Source organism: Budorcas taxicolor, chromosome 4 (genome assembly GCF_023091745.1).
Source record: "Budorcas taxicolor isolate Tak-1 chromosome 4, Takin1.1, whole genome shotgun sequence".
NCBI classification, from domain to species: Eukaryota; Metazoa; Chordata; class Mammalia; order Artiodactyla; family Bovidae; genus Budorcas; species Budorcas taxicolor.
This window is the reverse complement of record NC_068913.1, coordinates 88,758,860-88,775,475: the sequence shown is the minus strand read 5'-3', so window position 1 is coordinate 88,775,475 and position 16,616 is coordinate 88,758,860. Positions and strand designations below refer to the sequence as shown.

Genomic DNA, 16,616 nt, shown 5'->3' with positions numbered 1-16,616 from the left:
TGAAAATGAACAGCTCTTAAATTCTTCTGCTTTAGGTGGTGCCATCATACAGAGAATGGGGGGAAAAGCTATTTAGAGATCATGGTCTTCTGTGTAGTGATTTCTTTTACACTCCATTTTATTATGATTGTGGTTATGTATTAAGAAAAACCCAGAGATACCTTTAGAATGGTTTCAATTCTTTAAAATAATCTTGACATTCTACAAATTCATTTGTCAATTCTAGTCTTTATTCCGTAGCTGTATGGCTAAATGGGGGAGAACCTCTGCTTATATTCATTTAAAATTAGATGTTTGTATACTTTTTAAATAAATAGTAAAAGGGTTATATAATATCTTTTCTCCATCTGTGTTTCTCTCCCCCACATCTACTTTTGCTTGTGGATGAATAGCTGTCAGAATAAGATGGGAATATTGAATTACTTGAACTAATGTGTATTTGTGTTATTTTGTGGGGGAAAGTACTGATTTCTTGTACTGACACGTGCAAGAAAGAAAAGGACCAGATTTTGTTCCAGTGTTCCTTTTTAGAGGGAAGTACTTCACAAAGTACCTTTGGAAATGGTGTTCAAGTTGTCATTTGACAAAAATAGTAATATATTTCTCCAGTAGATGGCGTAAGCATCCCCCCCCAGAAAAGAACTATTTTTATCTGTTGAATAGAAAACTTGATAATAAAGGTAGCGTTATTTAAGTAATATTAAGTTATCTTCAAGACTTTTTTTAATTGTAAGAAAATTTTAGAAAGTGAAGTGGTAGTTCATTTTGGACATACCAAACTCGTCAAGACATTTTATCAAATTAACATAGAAAAACTTTAACACTATATGAGTATCAAAGATGTCACTATGGTCAGTTTGAACCAAAAATATCTGAGACTCTCAATTCTGAATATGTTTTGTAAATGTCAGAGGTGGGTTTTTTTTTCTCCTACTGACTATCTCGATTTCATTTCTCTTTGTATCCTGCATTCACAGGCAAAAACATTGCCTATGAATAAGCAAGTAAAGAAATAAATGGAATTATTAGGCTTTAAGTTAAAGGAGAGGGAAAAACATTTTACAGGAGTAGCCCAGTGAATCCCAACCTGATTGTACATGGCCCTCTTATTACTGTTGCCTTTTGTTATTCATGCTCCTCCAAATAGATGCAAGTGAGAAACTGATCATCAAAGTGTTCTTTTTTCATAGTAGTCCAGGGTATTTTAGTAGGTGGATAAGTGGCAATTTCTTAATAACCTAAGGAATTAAGTAGCTGGCAAACATAATACATGCACTCTATAGAAATATTGCTTTTATCTCGCAAATAAGAGCTAGGTGTTTTGTCATAACTTGTCTGCTATCATAGTTATCCTTCATTGTAGGAAAATGTATACTTAAATTTTTGTGCCACTCTTTAAGTTTTTTTCTTAAAGTGGGAAAAACAGAAAAATTCATAGCCACTTTCCCAAAGCTTTCCAAAGAGTCCTTTAAAAGGTTAAATTGAAGTATTTTCCAGTCTATACTACTATTCCCATAATAATGATGATGCCTTGATTTCCACTGTGCTTTGTAATTTCAAAAGCCGCTTTGCATACATCATTTAACTAGGTATTTGTAATGACACCACCTGTTTTAATCAGGGCAAATACTGAATTTCTGTTTTACAGGTGAAAAAATAGTGAAGGGCACACCAGACACAAAACAGTTAAAAGTTACGGAGACTTAAGAGACTCATTCGTTTTCCCTCTCACGCTGTCTTTCTCTGGTGTCCTTCCGTCTCTCATTATTTTAACTCTTTCATCTCTATTTTATAAAAGCTCTTATTCTGTACCCCTATTATTTCCTTCCATGCAAGGAATATCCATGACAGTAAAACTCCTGGCTTCTCTCTACCCCCCCCCCTTTTTTTTTGATGTATTTAATTAATTAGTTTGAGAGCATAGCCTGGGCATGCATAGTTCAGCTCTTTCCATTTGGATCTGTCGGGGGCAGGATCTCCACATGGACAGATTTGGCCTGGCCAGCACTGCTTGCCACAGAGTGGGGAAAGTATGTCTGATATAATACCGAACCTCATTAAGGGAGCCCACTCTTACAGAAATAAGCTAGATTCTTCAGTATTTAACAGTGAGAAGGTGGTCTTTTAGCCTTTTCTAAACAGTTTTTTTGTCTTTAGCCAGTTTGTTCAAAACTCAGGCAGAGAAAAGAGCTACTAAATTACTGAGCCTTCTCAAAGACCCCACCCATGTTAATATATCAGAAAGTTAAAATCTGTGTATATTAGTGGTAGTTAGAAATCAGGTGATATTTTGAGATCTTTGGACAGAATGTATTGGGTTTTAACTAAAAGGTTCCTGTGATGCTGTGACCTAGAAGCCGTTTTCAGCTGGAAGTCCTAGGAGTCCCTTTCAGGAATGATGGGCTTTTTGGACGAGCTGGGACTCTTGCACCTTTGTGCCTGCTTCTCCAGCAGCTATTCCACCTTCCTTTATGTTCTGAGCTCCTATGTTAAGTTAAATATCAGGATGAAATCCTGCTGCTCAAACACTGAATACTCTTGATTAAATAAATATAAAACCACCCACTTTCTGGAAGATCCAAAGTCTACCTAAGACTTTTTCTTTTACCTCAGTATATATTATATAAATTTTTGCTGGCGATTTACTTTCTTTATTAGGTTGTTATCATCATTCCTAATGGCAAGACTAAAAGTAGCTGTTTAGTCATTTCAAAACCGTTAATGAAATGTCTGCGGTATAAAGTCATGGTGCTCTGACAGGGTGGAGGGGTAATGGATGTGGTCCTTACCCTCACAGAGCTTACTGTGTTGTGCAGGAAACAGACGTTCATCCACGGTGCCGTATGCTATGGCAGAGCTGTGGAAGGAATGTCTCCATCTCACCTAATCCATGTAAGAAGGCATCTGACCTCATTAGGGACGTCAAGGAGAGCTTCTCTGAGAAAGTGATAGTTGAACTCTGAGGAATGAGAAGACATTGGAAACCTGAGAAGCAAGAATGAAATGAATTTAAATTGCTAGAAATGAATGAGATTGTAAGATGTGTGGGACTGATGGAGTAAGACAGCCAACACACAGACAAGTAGAGGAGCAGTGAGAAGTCAGAGTATTGGGGCAAAGGAGTAGGTGGTGTACCCAGAAGAGCCAAGAAAAGTATGAGAGGATCTCAGCACAGGAATGTTCCAGATGTGAGCGATCATGGAAGTGTCTGCACTCAGCTAATCAGTCCAGAATTCAAGAGCAGAGTATCAGAGAAAGATGAGCTAGACCAAGAGCAAAACTGGATCCTCAGCCGAGAGTACTGGGTGACATCAGCATGCCCATGTAAGCTCCAGGGAACAGGGCAGGGACAGCAATGCTGAGGCCAAAGTACAAGGTTGAGCTGTCAGGACAGCTAAGGGATCTCACTGCTCAGTCCAAGTCTTGACCCAGAACTCACCCTGATGGCAGGTGAGACTGGTCACAAAACACAGAAGTGAAGCTCAAAGTGATACAGTTTAGGTAGAACAAGGCTGTTGGGGTATGTGTCAGGAGGCATTCAAATACCTTTGCAAATAACTGACATGAAGAAAAGTTACTTTAAAAATGGATATATACAGTATGTCTTCTAAATTTTTAGAGCCCTCCAAAAATGTCCTCATTAACTAAGACCAGGGAATAATGTTATAGAAGCAGAGACCTTTCAGGAATCAAACAGAACATGGTGATTATGACCCAATTTTACAGAAAACTTTTTGTTTCCAAATACAAATGTTTATAGATTCTAAGTAAGACAATATTAGAAGTGAAGAGGATATTTTTAATCATGATTAGGATATTGGACTTCCCTGGTGGCTCAGATGGTAAAGCGTCTGCCTGCAATGCGGGAGACCCAGGTTCAATCCCTGGGTCAGGAAGATCCCCTGGAGAAGGAAATGGTAACCCACTCCAGTACTCTTGCCTGGAAAATTCCATGGACAGAGGAGCCTTGTAGGCTATGGTCCTTGGGGTCGCAAAGAGTTGGACACCACTGAGCCCTGATTAGGATATTAGTTAATTCCAAACAGAGTGCAAAAACTGAGTTATAAGATTGTAGTGTTTGAAGACACTAGTCATCTAATCTAATTTCCCAAAATGTGCACTGGAGAACATGACTCCTCCATGGTCTTCTATAAGAGAGTAATTTTGGAGACCCTAGTTACACTGTTCTCCCTAGCCTGTCCCCACTCTTCAGCCTCCCATCTCCCAGGTGTGTAACAGCCTTTTACTAGTCCTCACACACAGAGCAGTTAGCTTTGCTTAACTCAGTATTTCTCACATTTATTTGCTCGCCAAATCCATTCTTGTCTCCATGTACTACTTCTTTCTATCCAGATGGCCCAAGACACACACAGTGGAAAATACTGAATCCCATATTATCTGCTCAATGATTTTCTTTCCAGAGTGTGTATGGTTTATAAAAATTATCATTTTTATGTTTGTATCTCATTGAATTTATGCTGAATACGAAGTAAGTAGAACAGATATATCCACTTACAAGAGAGGATACTGAGAGCTACACTATCCATGTTAACTCAAGATTACCCATATTGCATATAATGTTTAAAAGTGTTAAAGCATTTTGCATTGCTTTAGGAGTATTTTGCCCCCAATGGAAAAGTATTTCCCCTAGTAAATAAGATGTAGTATGATATATGCATAAAAGCCTTTGCTAAAACTTTTTGTTTCAGTATTACCAAACCATTTACATTTTCAGGGAGAGGAAAGTTGAATGGATTGTGTCACAAAAATATCTAAGAGTGCCTAAGTAATTTATTTCATTTTCATCATTAAGTGCACCAGAAGTTTTTTGCTATGTGGTACAGAGTATTGTTCCCTTTGGAATGTGTCATAGCGTGACCCCTAGAGAGTCACATCCTCACAGCCTGTATCCCTCCTCCAAGGGGATGGAGGCATAGGCTTGACTCTAAGCAAGTTTGCCTGATAGGAATAGATTACTCAGTACATTCTTATAACATTCGTTTTCCTCTTACTCTCTTCTGAGACATTTTATAATCAGCTTGGTAAGTTCACTAATTTTCTTCAGCTTTTAACAAGGCAGTCAAGTTTCCACACAAGCAGAAAAGCGTTGTAATTTGAAATACATTTAAGTGGAGGAAAAGCGTGAAACTATGCCTATAAAATATGCCCTCTGTGGTAGAGTATATTAGAATAAGAGCCTAATATATTTGTATAACTTTTTAAATATCAGAATTGGTGAGATAATGAACCATTAAAGCATATGTATTGGGGTACTTTTTCTGCTAATTGAGATATAAAAGAGTATTGATGGTCAGTTATCAAAAAAACATGAAACACTGTCTTTTTAAGAAAAGATTTCTCTGCACAGCTAGAATAGTTTGGCTTGTGCTTAGCTATTTAAAACTACTTTTTGTAGAACTGCTTGGGTAAATTTCCCCAGATCATTTTTGTTTCTAGGTGACACTGTGTTATCATTTATTTTAGAGCACCTCCTTTCAGAGTGGTCACTTGTAGATCTTGATGTCCTGTCTAAGGGTGGGATGTGATTATAAGGTCTTCTCATCTTGGAAATTTGTCTATATTCATTTTCCAGTTTGTACAATGGTGGTGTAGATGGTAAAAAATCCTCCTGCTCTGCAGGATACCCAGGTTCGATCTAGGATACCCAGCTTCGACCCCTGAGTTGGGAAGATCCCTGGAGAAGGGAATGGCTGCCCACTCCAGTATTCTTGCCTGGAGAATTCCCTGGACAGAGGAGCCTGGTTGTCCTACAGTCCATAGAGTCGCAAAGAGTCAGACACAAATGAATGACTAACCATAAGCCAGTTTTTAAAGGATAGCTTTTATATCTTAGACTGTTAGACTTAATCTGATAATGCTGATATGAGCTCAGACTTCAGTGAAATTAACAGGAGATGAGACTCCTCAGGGAGAAAGAGAGGCAGTTTTTATGTTACTGATGCTATAAAACGTGATACAGAAAATGAAGTACATTTTACTCCTCTGCTATTACAAGTTTCCTGTTGACATAGCGCACACATTTTAACTTCTTACTTAACAATAGGAAGGGGTTTTTTTATTTATCATTTATCATTTCTTTCAAAATGTTCTATGATTTTGTTTGGTGATGATCCTTCCCTGGCCTCCTCACCTCTTTTTCTCCTTCCCAGAAGAATTCAAGAAGTTTTATAAAAGCCAACTGGCAAGTATTTACTTCTAGGTGTCTTAATGCCCAGGTCACGCTGTTGTTTTGAATCAGTTTCTTTTTCTCATGCTTAGCTGAAAACAAAACCGAAAAAAAAAAATGGACTTAATCTTGTGGGGTTAAATAAAGGAAAGGATGTAGTGAAAGAAGGAAGATTCCTTTTATTCTGGAGCAGAGAGGGAGCCGCAAGCAACGCCCGTGTGGGGAATGACTGAAAGTGCCTGAGGGCATTTGGTCCCTATTGGTTTTCACATCAAATGCAGTGGTGCCCATGGATAGCCTGTATTGTTATCAGTTAAATGGGATCATGAGTGTCTGAAAGGTGTTTGAGAATGAACCGAAAATCATTTTCGCAAGTGGATGATTACTTCTGCCACATGTTAACCGAACTCTAGCAGAATGGCCCAGATTTTTGAGCCTGCATTAATTGCTCTTTCAACCTTGACTGAGGTTTCTTTTTAAGAAAGGCCTTTCCAGGACTAAACTACTCTATATATTGATTTTTTTTTCTTTCTGTATTTTTCCTTGAAAAATGAAGGCTCATAGAAGAATAGGCTTTATCATTCCACATGTAGATTGTATGTTCCATTTCTTTGAATAAAAAGCCAGACTCATAAGTGATCTGCCCAAAGTAACAGTCTTTTTTTTTAAGTGCCAAATAATTCCAAGATTCTGTATACAATTATGTTTTTCAAATATTCATTAGTGATGATTTTTCATCATAAAGTAAAATCATGAACTCCCACAGCATGGACTCAGTGCAAATAAATCGTCATATTCACCTTTCTATTAGAACTGTCTGCCACTGCTCTAATTGAGACTAAACTACAGTATTTAGTAATACATCTGGAGAATTTGTGTTTAAGTGTTCTTTGAACAACTTTCTAGTTAGAAAGATTTTATAAAGTGATTTTAAAATGTTTGGATAAATGAATTCTTGATTTCATGTTACCATTTTCTTTTTCAAATATGGCATGGTTAGAGAATATTGGCTATTTCTTTACTAGAATAATACAGGGTATATTGTAGTTTAGACGTATTGTGTTATGAAGACAAGTTAAATCTAAATTTTTAAAACTAATAAGAAATTGAGCTCTTGAAATTTCATTAACTTTTCTGATTATATATATATTAGCAGATGATATGTAGCATTTGTAGAAAGTGGCTTAATTTATTAGTAAAACTAATTTCAGAGGTTTTTTGGCTTAAAGGAAGACAAGTCATAGAATGTTATATGGGAATCTGTTTTATTAAATACTCACAGGGGTACTATGTAAAAAAAACAAGCATTTAAAATAATTTTATTTTTATAGGCATTGCAATGTGAACATGTGATGAAATATGAATATCTATTTGAAAATTCAGCAGAAATAAACTTCTTAATTATATGGATTTTTGTTTTGCTTGAAGATGATTTTTACCAAACTTCATTTTACTCAACAAATATGTTGAGATCATTTTATTGGTAATACATGCTGTTAAGATCAACGTATCTCTACAGAAAAGTTTTTATTCCTCTTGTCAGAGGGTATTATGATGGATCTCATTAAGACTCTGCTTTTCTTTATTCACAAATGAAAACTTTAAGGAGCAACTGTGGTATGTGTCCCAGCTGGCTTCTTAGTTAACAGATAACGCTTTTAAGGATCACGTTGAGACCATGGAGGTTGTATGATTTTTAATGTTAAATATTGAGATTCTCATATATAACTGTGCTGTAATGGAAGAAAAATGATGACCAGTTTGCCTTGTTGATAATAACTATATTGACTTAAAGGTTTGACTATACCAAAACTCTTTTTATTTTCTTTTTTTTGACTTTTTCCCCTAACAACATGGTTATCATGGTACATATTTTAAATATACAAGTAACAGACTTGAAGTTCATTGTCTCTTAGCTTTGATATTTGAGGATAGAGCATGACCTAAGAATAGTTAGAAATACACACACAAAAAAATCATAGGTGGACGAAGCACTGATACACATTTAGTTCATTTTGTGCCTTGTTTCCTAGCTGATTCCTATGTTTCTTGGAAGCAAATAGTACTCTTCATTAGAAATAGTCCTAGAAGTGGGATTAATACTTTAAGATTATTGCTGTATGTATACTGATTTATAAAACCAAATGCTTCAAGGCTTTATTCTTATATGTTAAATCCGAGCTTTGTGTCAGTGCTGCTAATTTGTTTGTAAGCAGAGATTTTAAAGTTAAGCAGGCAATTTTTTTGTTCAAAGGGAGCAGCTTCTTAATACTTTTCTTAAGTTGGGTTATTGATGAAAGCAAACACTTTACAATAGTATCTGAGCAGTATCCAAAAATAGTTTACATAAGTATTGTGACACATTGGACATATTTCAATGAAAAAAGTGCTATTTTTAGTGTAAAGTAACATTGGAAATACATGTTTTTCAAATATATTACACACAATAGAATATATCTCTTATCCTCATTTAAATAATAATCTGGAATCAAATTTAACGTTGATTAGGGAATTTTTTCCCTAGCGTCATACTCTAATGCAGAATACTAGAGAATGCAGTGGGCCAAGAGGAGCAACTAGATCTGATAGACAGAGTGCCTGATGAACTATGGACAGAGGTTCATGACATTGTATAGGAGACAGGGATCAAGACCATCCCCATGGAAAAGAAATGCAAAAAAGCAAAATGGCTGTCTGGGAAGGCCTTACAAATAGCTGTGAAAAGAAGAGAAGTGAAAAGCAAAGGAGAATAGGAAAGATATAAGCATCTGAGTGCAGAGTTCCAAAGAATAGTAAGGAGAGATAAGAAAGCCTTCCCCAGCGATCAATGCAAAGAAATAGAGGGAAACAACAGAATGGGAAAGACTAGAGATCTCTTCAAGAAATTAGAGTTACCAAGGGAATATTTCATGCAAAGATGGGCTCGATAAAGGACAGAAATGGTATGGACCTAAGAGAAGAAGAATATATTAAAAAGAGGTGGCAAGAATATACAGAAAACCTATACAAAAAAGATCTTCACGACCCAGATGATCATGATGGTGTGATCACTCACCTAGAGCCAGACATCCTGGAATGTGAAGTCAAGTGGGCCTTAGAAAGCATCACTATGAACAAAGCTAGTGGAGGTGATGGGAATTCCAGTTGAGCTATTTCAAATCCTGAAAGATGATGCTGTGAAAGTGCTGCACTCAATATGCCAGCAAATTTGAAAACTCAGCAGTGGCCACAGGACTAGAAAAGGTCAGTTTTCCTTGCAATCCCAAAGAAAGGCATTGCCAAAGAATGCTCAAACTACCGCACAATGGCACTCATCTCACATGCTAATAAAGTAATGCTCAAAATTCTCCAAGCCAGGCTTCAGCAATACGTGAACCATGAACTTCCAGATGTTCAAGCTGGATTTAGAAAAAGCAGAGGAACCAGAGATCAAATTGCAAACATCCACTGGATCATGGAAAAAGCAAGAGAGTTCCAGAAAAACATCTATTTCTGCTTTATTGACTATGCCAAAGCTTTTGACTGTGTGGATCACAATAAACTGTGGGAAATTCTGAAAGAGATGGGAATACCAGACCACCTGACTTGCCTCTTAAGAAACCTGTATGCAGGTCAGGAAGCAACAGTTAGAACTGGACATGGAACAACAGACTGGTTCCAAATAGGAAAAGGAGTATGTCAAGGCTGTATATTGTCACCCTGCTTATTTAACTTATATGCAGAGTACATGAGAACCTCTGGGCTGGAAGAAGCACAAGCTGGAATCAAGATTGCCAGGAGAAATATCAATAACCTCAGATATGCAGATGACACCACCCTTATGGCAGAAAGTGAAGAGGAACTCAAAAGCCTCTTGATGAAAGTGAAAGAGGAGAGTGAAAAAGTTGGCTTAAAGCTCAACATTCAGAAAACGAAGATCATGGCATCTTGTCCCATCACTTCATGGCAAATAGATGAGGAAACAGTGTCAGATTTTATTTTTGGGGGCTCCAAAATCACTGCAGATGGTGATTGCAGCCATGAAATTAAAAGACGCTTACTCCTTGGAAGAAAAGTTATGATCAACCTAGATAGCATATTCAAAAGCAGAGACATTACTTTGCCAACAAAGATCCATCTAGTCAAGACTATGGTTTTTCCAGTAGTCATGTATGGATGTGAGAGTTGGACTCTGAAGAAAGCTGAATGCCAAAAATTGATGCTTTTGAACTGAGGTGTTGGAGAAGACTCTTGAGAGTCCCTTAGACTGCAAGGAGATCCAACCAGTCCATTCTAAAGGAGATCAGTCCTGGGTGTTCTTTGGAAGGACTGATGCTAAAGCTGAAACTCTACTACTTTGGCCACCTCAAGCGAAGAGTTGACTCATTGGAAAAGACTCTGATGCTGGGAGGGATTGGGGGCAGGAGGAGAAGGGAACGACAGAGGATGAGATGGCTGGATGGCATCACGGACTCGATGGACGCGAGTCTGAGTGAACTCCGGGAGATGGTGATGGACAGGGAGGCCTGGCGTGCTGCGATTCATGGGGTCTCAAAGAGTTGGACACGACTGAGCGACTGAACTGAAGAGAACGCAGTATGAATCTGATTGTGAAAACTGCTGATATGTATGCCTTTTCTATCCATTTCGGTTTTTTGGGGGGCACACCGTGAAATTTGTGGGCTCTTAGTTCCCCAACCAGAGGTCCAACCTGAATCCCCTGCAGTAGATTCTCAGAGCCCTAACTACTGGACCACCAAGGAAGTCCCTCCATAAGGATGAGAAAGCATGATTTTGTTTAAAACCAAATTCTGTAAGTAGATGAAAATGAATAATGTTTAAAGACCCACCAAAACTAAAACAAAAGACTTGCTTTTGCTTTGCTCTTAAAGCCTCTTTAAATAAGGTGAAAAAAAAAAATCATTCATTAAAGAATGTTGCTCTCCTGCTGTGTGATGCTTATTTTATTGGATAACATTATATAAATTGTCACATGGAACCCAGTTAAATGTCTGTTCCCATTTTGCCTGTTGTTTGGCAGGTCTGATATACATACTTTTAACTTTTTTTTTTTATTTTTTGAGATAATCATGTATTTAGAGGAGCTAATATTGACTCAACAGGCTACAGAATATTTGGGGAGAATACAACTGCAGAGCAGATCCACTCCCCACACCCCAGCCCCTCTATAGTATACCAGCCAAGGTACTGTCTCTCTCCTGGATGACAAATACATCTCTTGGATAATATTCTCTATACCTTTATAGGGTAGAATCAGTTTTCATAAAGCATTAAAAAAATGACTTCTTCCAGAGTTCAGATTCACATAGCAATAGAATATTAATAATAGACTTTTGAAAGTTCTAAACTATTTTTATGAAGCAGAAGTAAGTGACAAGTAAATAACTCTCAAGGATTTAATTAACACTATTGCCACTGTATGTGGAATAGATTTAGTCCTATCAGGCATACCATCTCCTTTTACAGAACTATGCAGTTATAATTAATGTTCATGGTAATGACCCTGAGATACTTATAGGGTCCTATTCTAAATCATTAAGGAATGATCAAATTATATTTTATGACTGTTTGAAGTCAAGTCAACCTATTGTATATAAATTCTTTAAAAATTCATTATAGATGTATATACAGTCTCCCTAGAATAACTCATTTTTCAGTAATTAAGCATTTCTATATGTGTAATGAAATGAATTTTTTGCCTAATATAACATACGTTAAATGTAACTTTAGTATATTTTTCTGAAATTAAAAAAAATTACTGCATTTTTATCCATAAAAGAGATAATTTATAGCCTAACACTCAACAGTAGAAACAAAACGCCATACTCTGAATTCAGCAGTAGTACTCAGCATAAAGATGAGTCCAAAGAGAATGCATTTTCACTTTTATAGATGCTTTCTAATAAATGGACTACCTGATTATAACCAATCATTCAAATGATTTGTGCTCCTTTTTCCTTACTCTCTCTACACCTCAGTCATCCCCAGATAAGACCACCCCCCTTCAAAGAATTTAGACTGCTCTAAATACCAGACTTGAGAATAGCTTTGAAAATTAGAAAACCCATTTAACCATTAAGCTGATAGAAATCTGCCATAGTACTCACGATAAAGTGACAAGACATCCTCATCTTTGCTCTACAGGAATTCAGCTTAATCATGCCAGAAATATTATTTATGGAGCTGTAATATCCACATCCTTCAAATCCTTAATAAAAGTCATCTTTTTTTCTAATTATAAAATTAAGATGAGGAGACTTGCCCGGTGGTGCAGTGGTTAAGACTCCATGCTTCAAATGCAAGGAGCACAGGTTTGATCCCTGGTCTAGGGACTAAGATCCCACATGCTGCATGCTGGGGGCAGGTTAGTAGGATGAGTTCTCATACATTGTTAATGGTAATGCAAAATTGTACAGCACTTTGGAAAACAATTTGGCAGTTTCTATAGTTAAACACACTTTCACTATAACTCAGTAATCCCAATCCTAGATATCTACTCTGGAGAAATGAAAATATGTGCCCACACAAGGACTTAAATGTGAATGGTTATGCGAGCATACGAAATCACTTCAATCATGTCCAGCTCTTTGTGACTCCATGGACTATAGCCTGCCAGGCTCCTCTGTCCATAGAATTCTCCAGGCAAGTATACTGGAATGGGTTGCCATGCTCTCCTCCAGGAGGTCTTCCCAACCCAGGGATCAAACCTTCATCTCCTTTCGGCTCCTGCTGAAAGAATCTAATTTTATACCAGTAAAAAAGCAGCTAGATGATGATTATTGATACCTAATCCTAGGAGGCATGATTATAGTGAAAAAAGTTAGATTTGAAATTAAGTTTAATGATTTCTTATTTAGTATTAGTTATTGCTTCTGATATCTTTTATTTCTGTTCATTTCTTATGTAAAATTTTTGTCTGGCTACTAGGAAAACTAAAGGAAGAAACTGTCATATTTTCCCTCATAGCATTGGTAACATTTACATTATGCAGAAATGTTTACTTCTGTTGAATATAATTTTTTTAATATTTAGACAAAAACTCTAATGAGGAATTCCTTTCTAGAAATGTTTGATCAGTGGTGACTTCTTCTGTGCATGTTCTATTGAATTCTTACAGTACAGTAGCCCATAATGCCTCAAGGCCCAACACTCTCATGCTTACCTTGGTTCCAATCTTGAATTGTCTTTCATTCTATTCTTCACCACATCCTCCAATATACCCACGTGCATCCACCCACCCCTTTGCTTTCTCTCTTCACAGAGATCGTACCTTTTCATTTCAAATGTGTCGAGGCATAGTTTTGAATGAAGTTGCTGCTGACAGTATTACCCCTTATGTAGAACCTTCGCCATCAGTCAGACTTACACTTGTTTGTGGTGTTGATGGTTTGTGTATCACTCTTCACTTTCGCTTCTGTCTGGCCAGCATGCTAAGTGAGACAGGTTGAAGAAGCAGCCTGCGGTCACAGGCAGAAGTTACTCCAGATGCCCTCTTGACTCCTTGGCAGCTGTTTGCTGCGCATCTTGCTGGTAAATTTGTACAGAGAGCATCTGCCATGTCCACAGTATATATAGCTCTTGGGGTCATTGCTGTTAACCCTGTAATAGGCACTGGGGTGTGTGCCTTTCAGAAGAGGAAAATTGCATAGGAAAGACAGGAAGAGAGCAACTGAACACCTATCACTGGAACCATAGAAGAGAAATTAGAGGCTGGAGCAAAGGTGGGGCAGAGCGTTTTCAGGGGCCCTCAGGAGGCGGAGAGTGAGCAGGTGAGAACAGTACTGACGGATGTTTCTGAGAGTCTCTAACTGCATCAGTACTACATGCAGAAGCACAGATGACAGGGTATCCAGAGTATTACAAAACTAAATACAAGTTTGCAAAATACTCCCATTAACTATTGTGTCTGAGAGAAAGTACGTCATTGATTTGGGCAGGACTGGCGATGTTTTCTAGGCAGGAGCCTAGGATTTATGTCAACTTTTAGTCATTCCATTTCTGTTTGTGTGGTTTGTTTTTTTTTTCCTGAAAATTTAGAAATACAGGGAATAAAACGGAAAATTAAATTTTCCATAATCCCACGAGTCAAAGGCACTATTACTAAAAATTTTGAAATATCTATTTCATATATTTCTTTTACAAATTTCAAGTCTCTTAAGTATTTATATGGTTTTGAAACTGTTTTTTTCAGAAAACATTATATCATGAGATATTCTGTATGTTATTAATTTTATCAAAAATATTTTTTCAGAGGCAGCATAGTATTTCTGTGTGTTTTCCAGCATTTATTAAACAATTCACCTACTGTTGGACACTGTTACCTTTTTTCATAATATAAATAATACTGTTCTATATATCCATGTAACATATGTATACATGTGTGTGTCTGTTTCCCTAATTCCACGATGTGGGGGGCTATTTTTGTGTCAGTTAAGTTCAGTCACTCAGTTGTGTCTGACTCTTTGCGACCCCATGGACTGCAGCACGCCAGGCCTCCCTGTCCCTCACCAGGCCCTGGAGTTTACTCAAACTCATGCCCATTAAGTTGGTGATGCCAGCCAACCATCTCATCCTCTGTCATCCCCTTCTCCTCCCACCTTCGATCTTTCCCAGCATCAAGGTCTTTTCCAATGAGTCCGCTTTTCGTATCAGGTGGCCAAAGTATTAGAGCTTCAGCTTCACCACCAGTCCTTCCAATGAATATTCAGGACTGATTTCCTTTAGGATGGACTGGATAAATCTCCTTGCAGTCCAAGGGATTCTCAAGAGTCTTCTCCAACACCACAGTTCAAAAGCATCAATTTTTGAATGCTCAGCTTTCTTTATGGTCCAGCTCTCACATCCATACATGACTACTGGAAAAACCGTAGCTTTGTCTAGATGGACCTTTGTTGGCAAAGTAATGTCTCTGCTTTTTAATATGCTGTCTAGGTTGGTCATAACTTTTCTTCCAAGGAGCAAGCATCTTTTAATTTCATGGCTGCAATCACCATCTGCAGTGATTTTGGAGCCCCCAAAAATAAAGTCTGTCACTGTTTCCTCTGTTTCCCCATCTATTTGCCATGAAATGATGGGACCAGATGCCATGATCTTAGTTTTCTGAATGTTGAGTTTTAAGCCTTTTCACTCTCCTCTTTAAGTTTCATCAAGAGGCTCTTTAGTTCTTCTTCCCTTTCTGCTATAAGGGTGGTGTCATCTGCATATCTGAGATTATTGATATTTCTCCCAGCAATCTTGATTCTAGCTTGTGCTTCATCCAGCCCAGCATTTCTCATGATGTACTCTGCATATAAGTTAAATAAGCAGGGTGAAAATATACAGTCTTGACATACTCTTTTTCCTATTTGGAACCAGTCTGTTATTCCATGTCCAGTTCTAATTGTTGTTTCCTGACCTGCACACAGATTTCTCAAGAGCCAGGTCAGGTGGTCTGGTATTCCCATCTCTTTCAAAATTTCCCACAGTTTTTTGTGAGCCACACAGTCAAAGGCTTTGGCAGTCAATAAAGCAGAAATAGATGTTTTTCTGGAACTCTCTTACTTTTTCCATGATCCAGTGGGTGTTAGCAGTTTGATCTCTGGTTCCTCTGCCTTTTCTAAATCTAGCTTGAACATCTGGAAGTTCACTGTTCACATATTGTTCAAGCCTGGCTTGGAGAATTTTGAGCATTGCTTTACTAGCGTGTGAGATGAGTGCAATTGTGCGGTAGTTTGAGCATTCTTTGGCATTGCCTTTCTTTGGGATTGGAATGAAAACTGACCTTTTCCAGTCCCGTGGCCACTGCTGAGTTTTCAAATTTGCTGGCATATTGAGTGCAGCACTTACAGAGCATCACCTTTTAGATTTGAGATAGCTTAACTGGAGTTCCATCATTTCCACTAGCTTTGTTGGTAGTGATGCTTCCTAAGGCCCACTTGACTTCACATTCCAGAATGTCTGGCTCTAGGTGAAGTGATCACACCATCGTGATCATCTGGGTTGTGATATGGTGATGTCTTTTGTACAGTTCTTCTGTGTATTGTTGCCACTTCTTCTTAATATCTTCTGCTTCTGTTAGGTCCAGACCATTTCTATCCTTTATTGAGCCCATCTTTGCATGTCATGTTATTCTACAATAAGGTGGTCTTATTTTACACTCCATGAGCAGTGAATAGGAAAGCCCATCATTTCAGCACCCCTTAGCTAATATCCCATATCTTTTTTAAAAGGGGGCAAAAAGTATGTTTGCTCTTTTTGCGAAGGATAATTATTTTCATAAAACAGAAGCTAAAATTTCAAGCTAAGATTTCAATTTTAAAAGTCAAGAGAAAGTCTAAAGACTTTAAGACTGTCAACAAACTGTTAGCTAAAGGGCTTTTTTTAATCATTCAGAATTGTATATAATTTAGATTAGTTTAAATACCCTCTATAATGTTAAATCTTGACTACA

General features: G+C 37.5%; 1 protein-coding gene across 1 annotated transcript in view; it reads left to right on the top strand.

Annotated features, from left to right (window-relative positions):
* The window catches only part of CADPS2 (calcium dependent secretion activator 2), a 562,792-nt gene that overhangs the window by 343,429 nt on the left and 202,747 nt on the right, over positions 1-16,616 (top strand). The gene's annotated exons all lie outside the window — the stretch shown is intronic.